This window comes from Parasteatoda tepidariorum, chromosome 5 (genome assembly GCF_043381705.1).
Source record: "Parasteatoda tepidariorum isolate YZ-2023 chromosome 5, CAS_Ptep_4.0, whole genome shotgun sequence".
NCBI classification, from domain to species: domain Eukaryota; kingdom Metazoa; phylum Arthropoda; class Arachnida; order Araneae; family Theridiidae; genus Parasteatoda; species Parasteatoda tepidariorum.
Genome location: NC_092208.1, coordinates 54,185,904 through 54,191,400, shown reverse-complemented (window position 1 = coordinate 54,191,400; position 5,497 = coordinate 54,185,904). Strand labels below are relative to the sequence as shown.

The 5,497-nt window shown below is 36.1% G+C and overlaps 1 pseudogene; it reads right to left on the bottom strand.

Moving 5' to 3' along the window:
- Positions 1–1,750: 1,750 nt before the first annotated feature.
- Positions 1,751–2,928, bottom strand: LOC139425650 (uncharacterized; annotated as a pseudogene).
- Between the last annotated feature and the right edge of the window lie 2,569 nt (positions 2,929–5,497).

Genomic DNA, 5,497 nt, shown 5'->3' with positions numbered 1-5,497 from the left:
ACATGTCTGATGTCCGTACTGAATTGAGATATGAAGTCCAGATGCCTGAGTTGGCGCGGGGAACATGTGTCAGAATTTTTAGTACAAGCATATGTTAAAGGTCGATGATCAGTGTAAATAATGAAGCATTGCCCTTCAAGAAGATGTCTAAAATGTTTTACGCCCGCGTCTATTGCAAGGAGCTCCCTATCATAAGTACTATAATTAGTTTCGGTTTTTGCTAACTTACGAGAAAAGAAAGCAAGAGGTTTAGGACCTTCAGGAAAATGTGAATGGACAACAGCACCGATAGAGAAAGTGGAAGCATCAACCATTAGAGAAATTTTATTTTCGGGTGTATGATGCGTTAAAGTTGTTGCATTAATCAACTCTTTTTTGCATTTTTCGAAGGCTAGTAGAGAATTCTCATCCCAGGGAACAGGACGTTTGTCGTTTTTCTTCGAATCCCTAAGAAACTCATTTAAGGGGGTCGGTGCTTCAGCAGTTTTTGGTATAAACCGCCTATAGAAGTTAATCATTGCTAAAAAGCGTCTCAGTTGAGATATTGTCTCGGGTTTGAGAAATTTAGAAATTACCTCGACTTTGTCAGGAAGTGGCTTAACGCCTTTAGTAGTTATCAAACAGCCTAAGAACTTTACGGAGGATTTACCCAATACACATTTATCAGGGTTTAGCTCAAGGCCAAAGTCCCGTAAGCGTGAAAATATTTTGTGTAAGTGTTCTACGTGTTCTTCTTCTGAAGTAGAAGCAATGAGTATGTCATCAAAATAAGGGATGCAAAAGTCAAACGGAACTAATACTTGATGTATGAATTTTTGAAAAGTCTGACCTGCGTTCCGGAGTCCGAATGGCATTGCTGTATATTCAAAGAGGCCAAAAGGTGTCGTTACAGCTGTTTTGGGTATATCTGGGGGATAGATTGCAATTTGGTGGTAAACTCGGGCAAGGTCTAGGGTTGAGAATACCTTTTTTCCAAAAAGATTTTGAGTGCAGTCCTGGTTGTGAGGGACAGGATAGCGATCAGGAACAGTGATCGAATTTAGACGACGGTAATCGCCTCATGGTCGATAATCACCTTTTGATTTCCTTACAACATGAAGAGGACTAGCCCAAGGACTTTTCGACGGCTGAAGAATACCTTGAGAAATCAAGTATTCGAACTCTTTCCGGACAGCGTTTAAAATGTTAGGTGCCAGACGACGAGGTTTCGAGAAAACTGGCGGGCCTTTAGTCTCAATGTGATGATAGGTTTTGTTTGGGAAGTCAACATTATTGTTTTGCGATGGGTTAATTAACTCTGGATACTGGCGCAAGATATCGTTGAATTTTGAATCGCCCAAAAGAATTGAAATATTGGTGAAATCCGAAGGAAAATGTCCACGAGAAGGCAATTTTGTTACGGCATCAATCAAACAATTATTTTTAACAGCAACCAATAGATTAAATTTTTTTAGAAAATCAGCACCTATAATAGGCTGATTGACGTCAGCAATGATGAACGGCCATGTAAAATTGCGGCGCAAATTTAGGTCTAATTTTAATAATTTAGTGCCATACGTTTTTATGACTGTGCCGTTGGCAGCATACAATGTCAATGTTTCGCGAGTAGTGGGAAGGGTTGTTTTGCTTTTTGGCAAAACGCTGACGTCTGCACCAGTATCGATGAGAAATTTAAATTTAGAAGAAGGATCGGCCAAGAGAATTCGATTTATGAGGCGGTCGCCTGTGTGGCCATCACACGATCGCCTAACTAGTTTGTTGAAAAATTACATGGCTGAGTACACTTTTTGGCATTTTCGCCAAAGTTAGTGTGATAAAAGCATTTGCCATTAGCAGGTTCATTAAATTTTTTAAAGCGGGTTCTAGAGCTGCTACGTTTGTGAAAATGATTTGGAGCTGGGCTGCGCGATCTTTTGACAAAAGCAGTTACATTAACTTGCTGTGTCAATTGAGCAACTTGTTGTTCTAATCGCGAGGTGTGGGAATTAGAAGTAGCGGCAACAGAATTAACTCCCTGATGAATAGAGAGATCATTAATCTTGTCTGCCACAGTGGCTAACTGATCTAAATCTTCACTAAGAGCGGCCAAAATTGTTTGTGTCCCATTAGGTAGCCGACCAAGCCACAATNGCAGTTAACTCATTAACTTGCTGTGTCAATTGAGCAACTTGTTGTTCTAATCGAGAGGTGTGGGAATTAGAAGTAGCGGCAACAGAATTAACTCCCTGATGAATAGAGAGATCATTAATCTTGTCTGCCACAGTGGCTAACTGATCTAAATCTTCGCTAAGAGCGGCCAAAATTGTTTGTGTCCCATTAGGTAGCCGACCAAGTCACAATGATTTTAAAAGAGTATCGCCTACGTTGTCACCTGCGAGTGAACGCATTCTCGTTTAAAGCTGGGATGGTCGTTGGTCCCCTAACTCTAAACCTTGTAGTAAAGTTCTTATTTTAGATGCTTCGCTTTCAGAGTGTAACTCTACTAAACGTTTTTTTAGTGCTTCATATTTATCATTCTCAGGAGGCTTTAACACTAAATCACTAACGGAATTTAAAATGTCCGATTCAACAGCAGAAAGCACATGGTTAAATTTGGTTATATCAGCTGTTATTTTAGCCAAATCGAATTGCGCCTCCAAACGGACGAACCATAGCGCTGGATTATTTTTCCAAAAGGGTGGCGCCTTGACGGCAACATGAGCGANCTTTATTGAAAAAAGGTTTTTACTGCAAACCTTTTCGTGACAATGAAAATAAAGTTAAAACACAACGTTGTCGTAAGGTTACATGCTTTCTGGGATCAGCTGTTATTTTAGCCAAATCGAATTGCGCCTCCAAACGGACGAACCATAGCGCTGGATTATTTTTCCAAAAGGGTGGCGCCTTGACGGCAACATGAGCGACTGACTGATTTTCAAGTTCAGGCATAGCGTATTAAAAATCTAATTACTTATTAAAAAAATAGAATGACAATTTAAAATGAAATTGAAGTTAAATGAATACAATGATTTACAATCACTCAATTAAGGAATTACGTTTGGAAAATGCATAAGTGCGCATGCGCGAAGAAAAATTCAAAATTAAATTCAGAATACATTAATACGGAAAAGAAATTTTGAATTACGCTTATGGACTGATAAAACAAATATGACACATCGCAAGATCAATAAATAAATCTAAAAAAATAACATACCATGTTACCCCGTGACAACTCAGGTTGAACTTTGTCAAGAAAAAAAAAGTTAATGTCTTATTTTAGTTAAGCATTTTAAGTTTTAAAATTTTTAAGCTTACGGCATAAGAGAATTGTGGGGGGCGGAGTTATCGACCATGCCAACCGTCATCTATCAAAAGGTAAGCTCTTGATTGAATCAAGTTAGCATGCCTTATATACCAGTGAAGTGATGTTTAATATTTGTAGTGGTAGTTACTCCACAGTACTCCCCCACCAGAATTTTATCAGAGATATAATTCGATGAACAGATCTCACTAGTTGCTGTATTTGTGAAAGACCGGGAGAGAGTCACCGGATTTTTTGAGTGCTGAATGTGAGAGGTGTATTAACATCACAGTCGAAGTCGCTCCTGTGTTGCCATTATCAGTCGAGAGTATGCAGGCGTTGAAAGTGTAGACGTTGTGTGAATGTTCGAGACGAGACTGAGAAGCAACAGCGCGAGGAGTTGAATGATGCATTCACAAATAGCAAGTCAACTGTTTAATGTGGACTATCCATCGAAGTAGGCGTTACTGTTAGGAATTTTGCGAAGTGGGCGTTACTGTGTGTTCAAATCACGGGTCACCAATCTGTGGTGATTAGGTTAAATATATTAAATAAATTAATTCAATAAAAATTAACTATCAACACAGTTTAATAATAATAAAAAATAAAAGAAATTATATTAAATTACAACATAGAAAGACAAATAGGATTAGCGACAGCAGCATTTCAAAAAAGGTGTAAGTTCATCGGTCAGCAAGAGGGAATGAATGTTCTACAATTGACCTGCTGCCATTTCTTGAAACTAAGGTTTTAGCACAGAGATGTTGTCATTTCCTAGAGGGGAAAGTTTTGTACTGCCACCAGGCGAGCAAAGTTCATCGCCATCTGGTGAGAAGGTGGTTCACCACAAAGATAACAGTTTTGTTTTAATTTTTGTATTGGAATTTGTAACACTTCAGTACCTATGTTTTGAAGGGATAAATCTATTCGTATGAATCTGTGAACCAGTTAACCCCTTCTCTGCCGGCGTCGCGTCTCATACGTTTGGCGTTTGTGGTATTTGTCATTTTAGTATGTATTTGTAGTTGCACGAGGTAAAATAAGACAGTCAAAGGTTATTAGCAACAGATAATGCATTGGGTATTGCATGTGTGTTTGACACGAAAGTATTTAATTCTGAATGAAACCCACCCCCAATAGAATTTTTTCAGGAGTCACTGACAGTGGAATATTTTCTAACTCTTTGTTAAAATTTTGCTTTAACCCTTTATGGAGTCCTTTTTTCTAGTTATATTATCTTTTTAGAGTTCAGATTGATTTATGAAAAGAAATTCCTTTAGCTAAATACCTATACCTAACTTAACTTTTAAGATTTAATTCTAATGTAATTTTTTTATTGATATTTTGTAATCATATTTTTTCACCTTTCTTAAGTGTCCTAAAAATCTTATAAATAAATAAATAAATGAATAAATAAATAAATAAATAAATAAATAGAAATAAATAAAATAAGAAATATGCTTTTCTAAAGACTGAACTTTAGACACATTTTTTAACAGTATACAAGCATGACTTCTTACAAATTTTTCATACTGATAGGAAAATTAAATTTCTTTTTTCTTGAGATGTAGTTTGCCGAAATGTTGTCATTTATGAAACTTTTAAATTAACAAAAGGGGACACAGAAACTTTCTATGAAATTTCCCTTTTTTCTAATCATTCAGTCAATTCATAACTAATCTCAAATTCTATCCATCAAAAAAATTTTTTTTTTCTTATCTAAGAAAGAGGAATATCCCTATTCAGGTTAAAAAAAAGTCCTTTTATGAAGAAAATAAATTTCTTCTTTCTAAGTAAAGAAACGCTAGCTGACTCTTTTGTTTCTACTAAATTGAATTTATTGTCATTTATGCGTTCATAAACTGCTAGTTATCTCAGTTTGGTTAGGAAATTTTGAATAGAATATATCTCAGCTATTCCATTACACGATAACTATTCATCACATTGTCTTACAAACTCATTATATTGTTTTCGTTCAGTGTAATGAACCTAATAGTCAAATTTAATTTTGGCTTTCATGACTAATTTAAAAGAGTAAGATAATATCACAAAATGTTAAAGTTAACCAGAAAAATGTTTATTTGACAACTTGAGTCTACACCATGTATGGCATAACTTATGTATGGCAGATAATTTAAATTCTTAAAGAGAATTGTTTAAACTAAAGATCGGCTATAATTTTTCTTGCATGAGGAAGGGGAGGTGCAGGTAATTTAT